This window comes from Somniosus microcephalus, chromosome 32, assembly GCF_052327205.1.
Source record: "Somniosus microcephalus isolate GS21.2 chromosome 32, FLI_Smic_1.0, whole genome shotgun sequence".
NCBI lineage: Eukaryota > Metazoa > Chordata > Chondrichthyes > Squaliformes > Somniosidae > Somniosus > Somniosus microcephalus.
Genome location: NC_141018.1, coordinates 12,374,552 through 12,389,470, shown reverse-complemented (window position 1 = coordinate 12,389,470; position 14,919 = coordinate 12,374,552).

Below are 14,919 nucleotides of genomic sequence, written 5' to 3'. Positions count from 1 at the left end.
GGCGGAGAGGACCAGGCGGAGAGCACCAGGCGGAGAGGACCAGACGAAGAGGAACAGACGCAGAGCACCAGACGGAGAGGACCAGGCGGAGAGGACCAGACGGAGAGGACCAGAAGGAGAGGACCAGACGGAGAGCGACAGACGGAGAGGACCAGACGGAGAGGGCCAGACGGAGAGCGACAGACGGAGAGGACCAGACGGAGAGGGACAGACGGAGAGGGACAGACGGAGAGGAGCAGACGGAGAGGACCAGACGGAGAGGGCCAGACGGAGAGGACCAGACGGAGAGGACCAGACAGAGAACACCAGGCGAAGAGGACCAGACGCAGAGCACCAGACGGAGAGGACCAGGCGGAGAGGACCAGACGGAGAGGGACAGACGGAGAGGACCAGACGGAGAGGACCAGACGGAGAGGACCAGGCGGAGAGGGACAGACGGAGAGGGACAGACGGAGAGGGACAGACGGAGAGGACCAGACGGAGAGGACCAGGCGGAGAGGACCAGGCGGAGAGGACCAGACGGAGAGGACCAGACGGATAGGACCAGACGGAGAGGACCAGAAGGAGAGGGCCAGACGGAGAGCACCAGACGGAGAGGACCAGACGGAGAGGACCAGACGGAGAGGACGAGGCTGAGAGGGCCAGACGGAGAGGACCAGACGGAGAGGACCAGGCGGAGAGGACCAGACGGAGAGGACCGGACGGAGAGGGGCGGACGGAGAGGACCAGACGGAGAGGACCAGACGGAGAGGACCAGGCGGAGAGGACCAGGCGGAGAGGACGAGGCGAAGAGCACCAGACGCAGAGCACCAGACGGAGAGGACCAGGCGGAGAGGACCAGACGGAGAGGACCAGAAGGCGAGGACCAGACGGAGAGGACCAGACGGAGAGGGACAGACGGAGAGGACCAGACGGAGAGGACCAGGCGGAGAGGACCAGAGGGAGAGGGCCAGACGGAGAACGACAGACGGAGAAGACCAGGTGGAGAGGACTACAAGGAGAGGACCAGACGGAGAGGGCCAGACGGAGAGGGCCAGACGGAGAGGGCCAGACGGAGAGCGACAGACGGAGAGGACCAGACGGAGAGGACCAGACGGAGAGCACCAGGCGGAGAGGCCCAGGCGGAGAGGACCAGACGGAGAGGACCAGGCGGAGAGGACCAGGCGGAGAGGACCAGACGGAGAGGACCAGACGGAGAGGACCAGAAGGAGAGGACCAGACGGAGAGGACCAGAAGGAGAGGACCAGACGGAGAGCGACAGACGGAGAGGACCAGGCGGAGAGGACCAGACGGAGAGGACCAGACGGAGAGCGACAGACGGAGAGGGGCAGACGGAGAGGACCAGATGGAGAGGACCAGACGGAGAGGGCCAGACGGAGAGGACCAGACGGAGAGGACCAGACGGAGAGGACCAGGCGGAGAGGGCCAGACGGAGAGCACCAGACGGAGAGGACCAGAAGGAGAGGACCAGACGGAGAGGGCCAGACGGAGAGGACCAGACGGAGAGGACCAGACGGAGAGGACCAGGCGGAGAGGGCCAGACGGAGAGCACCAGACGGAGAGGACCAGGCGGAGAGGACCAGGCGGAGAGGGCCAGACGGAAAGCGCCAGACGGAGAGGACCAGGCGGAGAGGACCAGGCGGAGAGGACCAGGCGGAGAGGACCCGATGGAGAGGACCAGGCGGAGAGGGCCAGACGGAGAGGACAAGGCGGAGAGGACCAGATGGAGAGGACGAGGCGGAGAGGGACAGACGGAGAGGGACAGACGGAGAGGGACAGACGGAGAGGACCAGCCGGAGAGGACCAGGAGAGAACCAGACGGAGAGGACCAGACGGAGAGGGCCAGACGTAGAACGACAGACGGAGAGGACCAGGCGGAGAGGAGCAGACGGAGAGGACCAGACGGAGAGGACCAGACGGAGAGGGCCAGACGGAGAGCGACAGACGGAGAGCGACAGACGGAGAGGGCCAGACGGAGAGGACCCAACGGAGAGGACCAGGCGGAGAGGACCAGACGGAGAGGACCAGGCGGAGAGGACCAGGCGGAGAGGACCAGGCGGAGAGGACCAGACGGAGAGGGCCAGACGGAGAGCGACAGACGGAGAGCGACAGACGGAGAGGGCCAGACGGAGAGGGGCAGACGGAGAGGACCAGACGGAGAGGACCAGACGGAGAGGACCAGACGGAGAGGACCAGACGGAGAGGGCCAGACGGAGAGCGACAGACGGAGAGGACCAAGCGGAGAGGGCCAGACGGAGAGGGCCAGACGGAGAGGGCCAGACGGAGAGCGACAGACGGAGAGGACCAGGCGGAGAGGACCAGGCGGAGAGGGCCAGACGGAGAGCACCAGACGGAGAGGACCAGACGGAGAGGACGAGGCGGAGAGGACGAGGCGGAGAGGGCCAGATGGAGAGGACCAGGCGGAGAGGACCAGGCGGAGAGGACCAGACGGAGAGGACCAGACGGAGAGGGCCAGGCGGAGAGCGCCAGACGGAGAGCACCAGACGGAGAGGGCCAGACGGAGAGGGCCAGACGGAGAGCACCAGGCGGAGAGGACCAGACGAAGAGGAACAGACGCAGAGCACCAGACGGAGAGGACCAGGTGGAGAGGACCAGACGGAGAGGACCAGAAGGAGAGGACCAGACGGAGAGCGACAGACGGAGAGGACCAGACGGAGAGGGCCAGACGGCGAGCGACAGACGGAGAGGAGCAGACGGAGAGGGCCAGACGGAGAGGACCAGACGGAGAGGACCAGGCTGAGAGGACGAGGCGAAGAGCACCAGACGGAGAGGACCAGGCGGAGAGGACCGGACGGAGAGGACCGGACGGAGAGGACCGGACGGAGAGGGGCGGACGGAGAGGACCAGACGGAGAGGACCAGACGGAGAGGACCAGGCGGAGAGGACCAGGCGGAGAGGACGAGGCGAAGAACACCAGACGCAGAGCACCAGACGGAGAGGACCAGGCGGAGAGGACCAGACAGAGAGGACCAGAAGTAGAGGACCAGACGGAGAGGACCAGACGGAGAGGGACAGACGGAGAGGACCAGACGGAGAGGACCAGACGGAGAGGACCAGGCGGAGAGGACCAGACGGAGAGGGCCAGAGTGAGAACGACAGACGGAGAAGACCAGGTGGAGAGGACTACAAGGAGAGGACCAGACGGAGAGGGCCAGACGGAGAGCGACAGACGCAGAGGACCAGACGGAGAGGACCAGACGGACAGAACCAGGCGAAGAGGACCAGGCGGAGAGGACCAGATGGAGAGGACCAGGCAGAGAGGACCAGGCGGAGAGGACCAGACGGAGAGGACCAGACGGAGAGGACCAGAAGGAGAGGACCAGACGGAGAGGACCAGAAGGAGAGGACCAGACGGAGAGCGACAGACGGAGAGGACCAGGCGGAGAGGACCAGACGGAGAGGACCAGACGGAGAGCGACAGACGGAGAGGGGCAGACGGAGAGGACCAGATGGAGAGGACCAGACGGAGAGGTCCAGACGGCGAGGACCAGACGGAGAGGACCAGACGGAGAGGGCCAGACGGAGAGGGCCAGACGGAGAGCGACAGACGGAGAGGACCAGGCGGAGAGGGCCAGACGGAGAGCGACAGACGGAGAGGACCAGGCGGAGAGGACCAGGCGGAGAGGGCCAGACGGAGAGCACCAGACGGAGAGGACCAGACGGAGAGGACGAGGCGGAGAGGACGAGGCGGAGAGGACCAGGCGGAGAGGACCAGGCGGAGAGGACCAGACGGAGAGGGCCAGTCGGAGAGCGCCAGACGGAGAGCGCCAGACGGAGAGGGCCAGACGGAGAGGGCCAGACGGAGAGGACAAGACGGAGAGGACCAGACGGAGAGCACCAGGCGGAGAGGACCAGGCGGAGAGCACCAGGCGGAGAGGACCAGACGAAGACGAACAGACGCAGAGCACCAGACGGAGAGGACCAGGCGGAGAGGACCAGACGGAGAGGACCAGAAGGAGAGGACCAGACGGAGAGCGACAGACGGAGAGGACCAGGCGGAGAGGACCAGACGGAGAGGGCCAGACGGTGAGCGACAGACGGAGAGGACCAGACGGAGAGGGCCAGACGGAGAGGACCAGACGGAGAGGACCAGGCTGAGAGGACGAGGCGTAGAGCACCAGACGGAGAGGAGCAGGCGGAGAGGGCCAGACGGAGAGGGCCAGACGGAGAGGGACAGACGGAGAGGACCAGGCGGATAGGACCAGGCGGAGAGGGCCAGACGGAGAGGACCAGACGGAGAGGACCAGTCGAAGAGGACCAGACGCAGAGCACCAGACGGAGAGGACCAGGCGGAGAGGACGAGACGGAGAGGGACAGACGGAGAGGACCAGACGGAGAGGACCAGACGGAGAGGACCAGGCGGAGAGGGACAGACGGAGAGGGACAGATGGAGAGGGACAGACGGAGAGGACCAGGCGGAGAGGACCAGACGGAGAGGACCAGACGGAGAGGGACAGACGGAGAGGACCAGACGGAGAGGACCAGGCGGAGAGGACCAGGCGGAGAGGACCAGGCGGAGAGGACCCGATGGAGAGGACCAGGCGGAGAGGGCCAGACGGAGAGGACAAGGCGGAGAGGACCAGATGGAGAGGACGAGGCGGAGAGGGACAGACGGAGAGGGACAGACGGAGAGGGACAGACGGAGAGGACCAGCCGGAGAGGACCAGAAGGAGAGAACCAGACGGAGAGGACCAGACGGAGAGGGCCAGACGTAGAGCGACAGACGGAGAGGACCAGGCGGAGAGGAGCAGACGGAGAGGACCAGACGGAGAGGACCAGACGGAGAGGGCCAGACGGAGAGCGACAGACGGAGAGGGCCAGACGGAGAGGACCCGACGGAGAGGACCAGGCGGAGAGGACCAGACGGAGAGGACCAGACGGAGAGGACCAGGCGGAGAGGACCAGGCGGAGAGGACCAGGCGGAGAGGACCAGACGGAGAGGGCCAGACGGAGAGCGACAGACGGAGAGCGACAGACGGAGAGGGCCAGACGGAGAGGGGCAGACGGAGAGGACCAGACGGAGAGGACCAGACGGAGAGGACCAGACGGAGAGGACCAGACGGAGAGGGCCAGACGGAGAGCGACAGACGGAGAGGACCAAGCGGAGAGGGCCAGACGGAGAGGGCCAGACGGAGAGGGCCAGACGGAGAGCGACAGACGGAGAGGACCAGGCGGAGAGGACCAGGCGGAGAGGGCCAGACGGAGAGCACCAGACGGAGAGGACCAGACGGAGAGGACCAGACGGAGAGGACGAGGCGGAGAGGACGAGGCGGAGAGGGCCAGATGGAGAGGACCAGGCGGAGAGGACCAGGCGGAGAGGACCAGACGGAGAGGACCAGACGGAGAGGGCCAGGCGGAGAGCGCCAGACGGAGAGCACCAGACGGAGAGGGCCAGACGGAGAGGGCCAGACGGAGAGCACCAGGCGGAGAGGACCAGACGAAGAGGAACAGACGCAGAGCACCAGACGGAGAGGACCAGGCGGAGAGGACCAGACGGAGAGGACCAGAAGGAGAGGACCAGACGGAGAGCGACAGACGGAGAGGACCAGACGGAGAGGGCCAGACGGAGAGCGACAGACGGAGAGGAGCAGACGGAGAGGGCCAGACGGAGAGGACCAGACGGAGAGGACCAGGCTGAGAGGACGAGGCGAAGAGCACCAGACGGAGAGGACCAGGCGGAGAGGACCAGACGGAGAGGACCGGACGGAGAGGACCGGACGGAGAGGGGCGGACGGAGAGGACCAGACGGAGAGGACCAGACGGAGAGGACCAGGCGGAGAGGACCAGGCGGAGAGGACCAGGCGAAGAACACCAGACGCAGAGCACCAGACGGAGAGGACCAGGCGGAGAGGACCAGACAGAGAGGACCAGAAGTAGAGGACCAGACGGAGAGGACCAGACGGAGAGGGACAGACGGAGAGGACCAGACGGAGAGGACCAGACGGAGAGGACCAGGCGGAGAGGACCAGACGGAGAGGGCCAGATGGAGAACGACAGACGGAGAAGACCAGGTGGAGAGGACTACAAGGAGAGGATCAGACGGAGAGGGCCAGACGGAGAGCGACAGACGCAGAGGACCAGACGGAGAGGACCAGACGGACAGAACCAGGCGAAGAGGACCAGGCGGAGAGGACCAGATGGAGAGGACCAGGCAGAGAGGACCAGGTGGAGAGGACCAGACGGAGAGGACCAGACGGAGAGGACCAGAAGGAGAGGACCAGACGGAGAGGACCAGAAGGAGAGGACCAGACGGAGAGCGACAGACGGAGAGGACCAGGCGGAGAGGACCAGACGGAGAGGACCAGACGGAGAGCGACAGACGGAGAGGGGCAGACGGAGAGGACCAGATGGAGAGGACCAGACGGAGAGGGCCAGACGGCGAGGACCAGACGGAGAGGACCAGACGGAGAGGGCCAGACGGAGAGGGCCAGACGGAGAGAGACAGACGGAGAGGACCAGGCGGAGAGGGCCAGACGGAGAGCGACAGACGGAGAGGACCAGACGGAGAGGACCAGGCGGAGAGGGCCAGACGGAGAGCACCAGACGGAGAGGACCAGACGGAGAGGACGAGGCGGAGAGGACGAGGCGGAGAGGACCAGGCGGAGAGGACCAGGCGGAGAGGACCAGACGGAGAGGGCCAGTCGGAGAGCGCCAGACGGAGAGGGCCAGACGGAGAGGGCCAGACGGAGAGGGCCAGACGGAGAGGACAAGACGGAGAGGACCAGACGGAGAGGACCAGGCGGAGAGCACCAGGCGGAGAGGACCAGACGAAGACGAACAGACGCAGAGCACCAGACGGAGAGGACCAGGCGGAGAGGACCAGACGGAGAGGACCAGAAGGAGAGGACCAGACGGAGAGCGACAGACGGAGAGGACCAGGCGGAGAGGACCAGACGGAGAGGGCCAGACGGTGAGCGACAGACGGAGAGGACCAGACGGAGAGGGCCAGACGGAGAGGACCAGACGGAGAGGACCAGGCTGAGAGGACGAGGCGAAGAGCACCAGACGGAGAGGAGCAGGCGGAGAGGGCCAGACGGAGAGGGCCAGACGGAGAGGGACAGACGGAGAGGACCAGGCGGAGAGGACCAGGCGGAGAGGGCCAGACGGAGAGGACCAGACGGAGAGGACCAGACGGAGAGGACCAGTCGAAGAGGACCAGACGCAGAGCACCAGACGGAGAGGACCAGGCGGAGAGGACGAGACGGAGAGGGACAGACGGAGAGGACCAGACGGAGAGGACCAGACGGAGAGGACCAGGCGGAGAGGGACAGACGGAGAGGGACAGACGGAGAGGGACAGACGGAGAGGACCAGGCGGAGAGGACCAGACGGAGAGGACCAGAAGGAGAGGGACAGACGGAGAGGACCAGACGGAGAGGACCAGACGGAGAGGACCAGACGGAGAGCGACAGACGGAGAGGACCAAGCGGAGAGGACCAGGCGGAGAGGACCAGACGGAGAGGACCAGACGGAGAGGACCAGAAGGAGAGGACCAGACGGAGAGGACCAGAAGGAGAGGACCAGACGGAGAGCGACAGATGGAGAGGAACAGGCGGAGAGGAGCAGACGGAGAGGACCAGACGGAGAGCGACAGATGGAGAGGACCAGACGGAGAGGGGCAGACGGAGAGGGCCAGACGGAGAGGACCAAACGGAGAGGACCAGACGGAGAGGACCAGGCGAAGAGGACCAGACGCAGAGCACCAGACGGAGAGGACCAGGCGGAGAGGACCAGACGGAGAGGACCAGAAGGAGAGGACCAGACGGAGAGGGCCAGAAGGAGAGCGACAGACGGAGAGGACAAGGCGGAGAGGACCAGGCGGAGAGGACCAGATGGAGAGGACCAGACGGAGAGGACCAGAAGGAGAGGACCAGATGGAGAGGACCAGAAGAAGAGGACCAGACGGAGAGCGACAGATGGAGAGGACCAGGCGGAGAGGACCAGACGGAGAGGACCAGGCGGAGAGGGCCAGACGGAGAGGACAAGGCGGAGAGGACCAGATGGAGAGGACGAGGCGGAGAGGGACAGACGGAGAGGGACAGACGGAGAGGGACAGACGGAGAGGACCAGCCGGAGAGGACCAGAAGGAGAGAACCAGACGGAGAGGACCACACGGAGAGGACCAGACGGAGAGGGCCAGACGGAGAGCGACAGACGGAGAGGACCAGGCGGAGAGGACCAGGCGGAGAGGACCAGGCGGAGAGGACCAGGCGGAGAGGACCAGACGGAGAGGACCAGAAGGAGAGGACCAGACGGAGAGCGACAGATGGAGAGGACCAGGCGGAGAGGACCAGACGGAGAGGGCCAGACGGAGAGGACCAGGCGGAGAGGACCAGGCGGAGAGGACCAGACGGAGAGGACCAGAAGGAGAGGACCAGACGGAGAGGACCAGACGGAGAGGACCAGACGGAGAGGACCAGTCGAAGAGGACCAGACGCAGAGCACCAGACGGAGAGGACCAGGCGGAGAGGACGAGACGGAGAGGGACAGACGGAGAGGACCAGACGGAGAGGACCAGACGGAGAGGACCAGGCGGAGAGGGACAGACGGAGAGGGACAGATGGAGAGGGACAGACGGAGAGGACCAGGCGGAGAGGACCAGACGGAGAGGACCAGACGGAGAGGGACAGACGGAGAGGACCAAACGGAGAGGACCAGACGGAGAGCACCAGGCGGAGAGGACCAGGCGGAGAGCACCAGGCGGAGAGGACCAGACGAAGAGGAACAGACGCAGAGCACCAGACGGAGAGGACCAGGCGGAGAGGACCAGACGGAGAGGACCAGACGGAGAGCGACAGACGGAGAGGACCAGACGGAGAGGGGCAGACGGAGAGGACCAGACGGAGAGGGGCAGACGGAGAGGACCAGATGGAGAGGACCAGACGGAGAGGACCAGACGGAGAGGACCAGGCGGAGAGGACCAGGCGGAGAGGACGAGGCGAAGAGGACCAGACGCAGAGCACCAGACGGAGAGGACCAGGCGGAGATGACCAGACGGAGAGGACCAGAAGGAGAGGACCAGACGGAGAGGACCAGGCGGAGAGGGACCGACGGAGAGGGACAGACGGAGAGGGACAGACGGAGAGGACCAGGCGGAGAGGACCAGGCGGAGAGGACCAGACGGAGAGGGCCAGACGGAGAACGACAGACGGAGAGGACCAGGCGGAGAGGACCAGACGGAGAGGACCAGACGGAGAGGACCAGACGGAGAGGGGCAGACAGAGAGGACCAGACGGAGAGGGCCAGACGGAGAGCACCAGACGGAGAGGACCAGGCGGAGAGCACCAGGCGGAGAGGACCAGACGAAGAGGAACAGACGCAGAGCACCAGACGGAGAGGACCAGGCGGAGATGACCAGACGGAGAGGACCAGAAGGAGAGGACCAGGCGGAGAGGACCAGGCGGAGAGGGACCGACGGAGAGGGACAGACGGAGAGGGACAGACGGAGAGGACCAGGCGGAGAGGACCAGACGGAGAGGGTCAGACGGTGAGGACCAGACGGAGAGGGCCAGACGGAGAGGACCAAACGGAGAGGACCAGACGGAGAGCACCAGGCGGAGAGGACCAGGCGGAGAGCACCAGGCGGAGAGGACCAGACGAAGAGGAACAGACGCAGAGCACCAGACGGAGAGGACCAGGCGGAGAGGACCAGACGGAGAGGACCAGACGGAGAGCGACAGACGGAGAGGACCAGACGGAGAGGGGCAGACGGAGAGGACCAGACGGAGAGGGGCAGACGGAGAGGACCAGATGGAGAGGACCAGACGGAGAGGACCAGACGGAGAGGACCAGACGGAGAGGACCAGACGGAGAGGACCAGGCTGAGAGGACCAGGCGGAGAGGACGAGGCGAAGAGGACCAGACGCAGAGCACCAGACGGAGAGGACCAGGCGGAGAGGACCACACGGAGAGGACCAGAAGGAGAGGACCAGACGGAGAGGACCAGGCGGAGAGGGACCGACGGAGAGGGACAGACGGAGAGGGACAGACGGAGAGGACCAGGCGGAGAGGACCAGGCGGAGAGGACCAGACGGAGAGGGCCAGACGGAGAACGACAGACGGAGAGGACCAGGCGGAGAGGACCAGACGGAGAGGACCAGACGGAGAGGGCCAGACGGAGAGCGACAGACGGAGAGGACCAGACGGAGAGGACCAGACGGAGAGCACCAGGCGGAGAGGACCAGGCGGAGAGGACCAGACGGAGAGGACCAGGCGGAGAGGACCAGACGGAGAGCGACAGACGGAGAGGACCAGGCGGAGAGGACCAGGCGGAGAGGACCAGGCGGAGAGGACCAGACGGAGAGGACCAGACGGAGAGGACCAGAAGGAGAGGACCAGACGGAGAGGACCAGAAGGAGAGGACCAGACGGAGAGCGACAGACGGAGAGGACCAGGCGGAAAGGACCAGACGGAGAGGACCAGACGGAGAGCGACAGATGGAGAGGGGCAGACGGAGAGGACCAGACGGAGAGGACCAGACGGAGAGGGCCAGACGGAGAGGACCAGACGGAGAGGACCAGACGGAGAGGACCAGACGGAGAGGGCCAGACGGAGAGCGACAGACGGAGAGGACCAGGCGGAAAGGACCAGACGGAGAGGACCAGACGGAGAGGGCCAGACGGAGAGGACCAGACGGAGAGGACCAGGCGGAGAGGACCAGGCGGAGAGGGCCAGACGGAGAGCACCAGACGGAGAGGACCAGACGGAGAGGACCAGACGGAGAGGACGAGGCGGAGAGGACGAGGCGGAGAGGGCCAGAAGGAGAGGACCAGGCGGAGAGGACCAGGCGGAGAGGACCAGGCGGAGAGGGCCAGACGGAGAGGACCAGGCGGAAAGGACCAGGCGGAGAGGACCAGGTGGAGAGGGCCAGACGGAGAGGACCAGGCGGAGAGGACCAGGCGGAGAGGACCAGACGGAGAGGGCCAGACGGAGAGCGACAGATGAAGAGGACCAGACGGAGAGGGGCAGACGGAGAGGACCAGACGGAGAGGACCAGACGGAGAGGACCAGACGGAGAGGACCAGGCGGAGATGACCAGGCGGAGAGGACGAGGCGAAGAGGACCAGACGCAGAGCACCAGACGGAGAGGACCAGGCGTAGAGGACCAGACGGAGAGGACCAGACGGAGAGGGACAGACGGAGAGGACCAGCCGGAGAGGACCAGGCGGAGAGGACCAGGCGGAGAGGACCAGACGGAGAGGACCAGACGGAGAGGGCCAGACGGAGAACGACAGACGGATAGGACCAGACGGAGAGGACCAGACGGAGAGCACAAGGCGGAGAGGACCAGGCGGAGAGGACCAGACGGAGAGGACTAGACGGAGAGGACCAGGTGGAGAGGACCAGACGGAGAGGACCAGACGGAGAGGACCAGACGGAGAGGGCCAGACGGAGAGCGACAGACGGAGAGGACCAGGCGGAGAGGAGCAGGCGGAGAGGACCAGGCGGAGAGGACCAGGCGGAGAGGACCAGACGGAGAGGACCAGAAGGAGAGGACCAGACGGAGAGCGACAGATGGAGAGGACCAGGCGGAGAGGACCAGACGGAGAGGGCCAGACGGAGAGGACCAGGCGGAGAGGACCAGGCGGAGAGGACCAGACGGAGAGGACCAGAAGGAGAGGACCAGACGGAGAGGGCCAGACGGAGAGCGACAGACGGAGAGGACCAGGCGGAGAGGACCAGACGGAGAGGACCAGACGGAGAGCGACAGACGGAGAGGACCAGGCGGAGAGGACCAGACGGAGAGGACCAGAAGGAGAGGACCAGACGGAGTGAGACAGACGGAGAGGACCAGACGGAGAGCGACAGACGGAGAGGGGCAGACGGAGAGGGCCAGACGGAGAGGACCAGACGGAGAGGACCAGGCGGAGAGGGCCAGACGGAGAGGGCCAGACGGAGAGCGACAGACGGAGAGGACCAGGCGGAGAGGACCAGGCGGAGAGGGCCAGACGGAGAGCACAAGACGGAGAGGACCAGACGGAGAGGACCAGACGGAGAGGACCAGGCGGAGAGGACGAGGCGGAGAGGGCCAGACGGAGAGGACCAGGCAGAGAGGACCAGGCGGAGAGGACCAGACGGAGAGGGCGAGGCGGAGAGCGCCAGACGGAGAGCACCAGACGGAGAGGGCCAGACGGAGAGGGCCAGACGGAGAGGGCCAGACGGAGAGGACCAGACGGAGAGGGCCAGACGGAGAGCGACAGACGGAGAGCGACAGATGGAGAGGACCAGGCGGAGAGGACCAGACGGAGAGGGCCAGACGGAGAGCGACAGACGGAGAGGACCAGACGGAGAGGGACAGACGGAGAGGACCAGACGGAGAGGACCAGACGGAGTGGGCCAGACGGAGAGGACCAGACGGAGAGGACCAGACGGAGAACACCAGGCGAAGAGGACCAGACGCAGAGCACCAGACGGAGAGGACCAGGCGGAGAGGACCAGACGGAGAGGGACAGACGGAGAGGACCAGACGGAGAGGACCAGACGGAGAGGACCAGGCGGAGAGGGACAGACGGAGAGGGACAGACGGAGAGGACCAGACGGAGAGGACCAGACGGAGAGGGACAGACGGAGAGGACCAGACGGAGAGGGCCAGACGGAGAGGTCCAGACGGAGAGGACCAGACGGAGAGGACCAGACGGAGAGGACCAGACGGAGAGGGCCAGACGGAGAGCGACAGACGGAGAGGACCAGGCGGAGAGGACCAGACGGAGAGGACCAGACGGATAGGACCAGACGGAGAGGACCAGAAGGAGAGGGCCAGACGGAGAGCACCAGACGGAGAGGACCAGACGGAGAGGACCAGACGGAGAGGACCAGACGGAGAGGACGAGGCTGAGAGGGCCAGACGGAGAGGACCAGACGGAGAGGACCAGGCGGAGAGGACCAGGCGGAGAGGACCAGACGGAGAGGACCGGACGGAGAGGGGCGGACGGAGAGGACCAGACGGAGAGGACCAGACGGAGAGGACCAGGCGGAGAGGACCAGGCGGAGAGGACGAGGCGAAGAGCACCAGACGCAGAGCACCAGACGGAGAGGACCAGGCGGAGAGGACCAGACGGAGAGGACCAGAAGGAGAGGACCAGACGGAGAGGACCAGACGGAGAGGGACAGACGGAGAGGACCAGACGGAGAGGACCAGGCGGAGAGGACCAGACGGAGAGGGCCAGACGGAGAACGACAGACGGAGAAGACCAGCTGGAGAGGATTACAAGGAGAGGACCAGACGGAGAGGGCCAGACGGAGAGGGCCAGACGGAGAGCGACAGACGGAGAGGACCAGACGGAGAGGACCAGACGGAGAGCACCAGGCGGAGAGGCCCAGACGGAGAGGACCAGGCAGAGAGGACCAGGCGGAGAGGAGCAGACGGAGAGGACCAGACGGAGAGGACCAGAAGGAGAGGACCAGACGGAGAGGACCAGAAGGAGAGGACCAGATGGAGAGCGACAGACGGAGAGGACCAGGCGGAGAGGACCAGACGGAGAGGACCAGACGGAGAGCGACAGACGGAGAGGGGCAGACGGAGAGGACCAGATGGAGAGGACCAGACGGAGAGGGCCAGACGGAGTGGACCAGACGGAGAGGACCAGACGGAGAGGACCAGACGGAGAGGACCAGGCGGAGAGGGCCAGACGGAGAGCACCAGACGGAGAGGACCAGGCGGAGAGGACTAGGCGGAGAGGGCCAGACGGAAAGCGCCAGACGGAGAGGACCAGGCGGAGAGGACCAGGCGGAGAGGACCAGGCGGAGAGGACCCGATGGAGAGGACCAGGCGGAGAGGGCCAGACGGAGAGGACAAGGCGGAGAGGACCAGATGGAGAGGACGAGGCGGAGAGGGACAGACGGAGAGGGACAGACGGAGAGGGACAGACGGAGAGGACCAGCCGGAGAGGACCAGACGGAGAGGACCAGACGGAGAGGGCCAGACGTAGAGCGACAGACGGAGAGGACCAGGCGGAGAGGAGCAGACGGAGAGGACCAGGCGGAGAGGGACAGACGGAGAGGGACAGATGGAGAGGGACAGACGGAGAGGACCAGGCGGAGAGGACCAGACGGAGAGGACCAGACGGAGAGGGACAGACGGAGAGGACCAAACGGAGAGGACCAGACGGAGAGCACCAGGCGGAGAGGACCAGGCGGAGAGCACCAGGCGGAGAGGACCAGACGAAGAGGAACAGACGCAGAGCACCAGACGGAGAGGACCAGGCGGAGAGGACCAGACGGAGACGACCAGACGGAGAGCGACAGACGGAGAGGACCAGACGGAGAGGGGCAGACGGAGAGGACCAGACGGAGAGGGGCAGACGGAGAGGACCAGATGGAGAGGACCAGACGGAGAGGACCAGACGGAGAGGACCAGACGGAGAGGACCAGGCGGAGAGGACCAGGCGGAGAGGACGAGGCGAAGAGGACCAGACGCAGAGCACCAGACGGAGAGGACCAGGCGGAGATGACCAGACGGAGAGGACCAGAAGGAGAGGACCAGACGGAGAGGACCAGGCGGAGAGGGACCGACGGAGAGGGACAGACGGAGAGGGACAGACGGAGAGGACCAGGCGGAGAGGACCAGGCGGAGAGGACCAGACGGAGAGGGCCAGACGGAGAACGACAGACGGAGAGGACCAGGCGGAGAGGACCAGACGGAGAGGACCAGACGGAGAGGACCAGACGGAGAGGGGCAGACAGAGAGGACTAGACGGAGAGGGCCAGACGGAGAGGACCAGACGGAGAGGACCAGGCGGGGAGGACGAGGCGAAGAGGACCAGACGCAGAGCACCAGACGGAGAGGACCAGGCGGAGCGGACCAGACGCAGAGGACCAGAAGGAGAGGACCAGACGGAGAGGACCAGACGGAGAGGGTCAGACGGTGAGGACCAGACGGAGAGGGCCAGACGGAGAGGAC